General features: G+C 35.3%; 1 pseudogene; it reads left to right on the top strand.

Moving 5' to 3' along the window:
• LOC104753321 lies at window positions 241-1,829 on the top strand (annotated as a pseudogene).

Genomic DNA, 3,105 nt, shown 5'->3' with positions numbered 1-3,105 from the left:
TCCAAAGTTCAGGGAACGAAACATAGAAGGAAAAAATGCAGATCATAGAAAAAAAATGCAAGTCTTAAAACAATTCATATCATAGAAAAAAGACAGAAAGAGAAAAGGGAGAAGAGACTACCAAGAAGACTTGTAGATGAAAATATATCAAAATAGAACTTGCCTCCTTTGCACCCTCAACATACCTGTAAAGAAGGGAGCAGTTTAGATTAAAACAAGCGGATCAAAGACTATGACATTTTGGCGAACAGAAACATGGACATTTAGGCAAACAGAGATCGAAACAAAACTTCCACTTCCATGATCCAAATTCCTAAACGAAGATAGTGACTTTATGTAGAAAGAGAAACCACAATTCTAAGCCTAAGTGATTGAATTTAAGACTACAGATTATAAAATAAAGAAAGAGACGAGACAAGATAAGGGGGAGGAACAATGATCACATCTCCATCTAGTTTACAAACCAAAAACAGGGAAAATACGAAACCACCAAAGAGGTAACAGACAAACCTGATCAATTCAAATAAAAAGCATATAGGAATAAGATCAAACAGTAGGAAACATATGCAGCATGATAAATACAAAACAAAGAAAAAGAGGAAAGAGACCAATTAGTACAAAAGACATGGTCTTAGGTTGCCTAGATGCCAGCGTCACTAAGAATGTCATCAACTAAAACGAACCTGAAACACCCAATAATAATTCCAAATGATGTTGAAGACTGCCCATTGGCACAATCAAAAACTCAGGAAGCCAAAATTCAAAATCTAGTTTATATAAACAAATTAAAGAGATAGCTGACAGATCCCAAAGAGAAATAGAACAAGAACCTGAACAGACCACCTAGTGCATCAGAAAAGCTCAGACTTAAAGCATACCACCTAAGAGACATAAAAATGACAATGGATACAAAAACTAGTTAAAAAGAACAAACTCGATTGGAATAGATGCAGCATGAGAGATACATAGATTAACAAAGAAAAAGTGGAAAGATACACGGTAAAGAACGAGTGGAAACTTGTGACTAGGGTGGAGGAAGGACTGAACCTCGTAGCTTCCACTCGATGGATTCGGATGCGAAGCATGTGTATTTTTTTGGTGGGGTGAGTAAGACCGTGCGGCTCAAGACGCTAGATGCGTTTAACGTTGCTGATCAGAAGTGGATTAAGCTACCAACTCCGGGTGATTCTTGCACAGAAAGAGGAGGAGCGGGTCTCGTAGTGGTTCAAGGGAAGATATGGGTGTTTTACGGGTTTAATGGGGACGAGTGTGATGATATTCATTGCTTTGATGTGGACCGAAAGGAGTGGACGAAAGTGGCGACTACTGGTCCTGAAGCCATCACCGAGAAGCGTTTTCGCTGCCGCTGCTGTGGGGAAATATGTAATAGTAGTTGGAGGTGAGATTGAGATGGATCCTCAGGCCCATGTTGGTCCTGGGAAGTTGTGTGGTAAAGCTTTCTTGTTGAACACGGAAACCTTGGAGTGGAAGAAACTGGAAGATGGAGGAGAGAAGACGCGACCAGGACCGCGTGGTTGGTGTGCATCGACGGCTGCGGCAATCAGTGGGAAAAAAGGGATGCTGATGTTTGGTGGGAAGGCTCCCACAAACTACAGGTATGATGATCTCTACTTCTACGCAGTGAATCATAATCTGCTTGATGACCTCATCAATGTGTGTGAAGGAATACTGTGATCATATAAGGAGCGATGACTCAGAGTCAATAAGACAGTTAATGTAAAGTATAAAATAAAGTGTCTCTCCTTGTGATTGAAACCATCCAAATCTGATTTTTTAATAATCAAGAGTCTGTACTCTGTACGTTGTTGTGGTTTTGAAATCATCAAAATACTTTAAAGAAATGAAGAGTCTGTTTGTATCTTGTTTATAATGTCGAAGCTATATCCTTGTTCTTGGTATATCTAATTTTTGTTATGATTTTCCATGAGATGATCAACATGAGATTTCAGATTATAAGACTAGAGAAAATGAAGACAAAAATGAAAGTTGGGAACGTAAAACTAAATTGTGCTTGGAGAAGGGACTTTTATCTCGGAGACTTGGACGGATCCAGTGGACTTAGGGGGGTATTGTTTTTATTAATACACAAAATAAATGTTTCAGTTTTCTTCGATCTAGTTCCTTGTCAGATTTCTTTAAGACTAACTAATGCAGTACAAAAGTCATTATTTGTCAAACGTTGTGAGAAAAAATTACATTATTATTTTTAATCAGTCATATTCTCGACCGCTCCAGTTGAACATGCTATATAGATAGTTCTGACTAGATCGCACTACCAAGTTATTTTAAACGGTTGGTTGTGAGAATTTGCTGCACAAAAAGATATAAGAAAGGAAACACAACTCATTTGTGACAAATATATAAGAAGTAATTTCTCATAATGTCACAAGAACAAGAAGTGTAAGAAATAGATGCAAATGCTCTTTCCTGAAAATAAAGATTGGACGGCATCAAGACTCATTTTTAGGTTTGCTATTTTGTATAGAGATGATAATTTTGTTTTAGGGTTTTCTCATAAATATTAAAATGTAGTCCCGTTGAGAAATAGAAACTCTAAAAAATTTGACGTAGAATTTAGGGGTGTATTCAACTTAACATTTTAAGTGATTTGTGTGAAATTTACAAATTCTATGTTATTCGATCATAGATTTTAAAAAGTCTATTAAAATCCAATGTTATTGAACTCATGATTTAAAAATCTACTTTAAAATCCATTAAAATCCACTGTTATTGAACTGATGATTTAAAAATCTACTTTAAAATCCACTGTTATTCAAAACAGTTTTGTGGATTAGGATTTTAACAATTTTAGGATTCTGGAGTATTTGTTTAGTTAAAAATACAGAAATCCAAATCTCATGATTTTAGGTGGGATTTGAAAGAATTTTACAGAAAATCATATGAACTTCCTAAAATCTATCAAAATTCTAAATTTCCTAAATTCCATCAAATTCTCCTAAATCATGGTTCGAATACACCCACTTAAATATAAGTAAGTTAAAACATAAGTATAAAGTAATACTATATATATAATTTTGGTTGAAATATCTTTTTTCTTTTTTTTGATCAAATTTGTGGTTGAAA

Source organism: Camelina sativa, chromosome 16, assembly GCF_000633955.1.
Source record: "Camelina sativa cultivar DH55 chromosome 16, Cs, whole genome shotgun sequence".
Lineage (NCBI taxonomy): Eukaryota > Viridiplantae > Streptophyta > Magnoliopsida > Brassicales > Brassicaceae > Camelina > Camelina sativa.
This window is presented reverse-complemented; position numbering and strand designations above follow the sequence as displayed.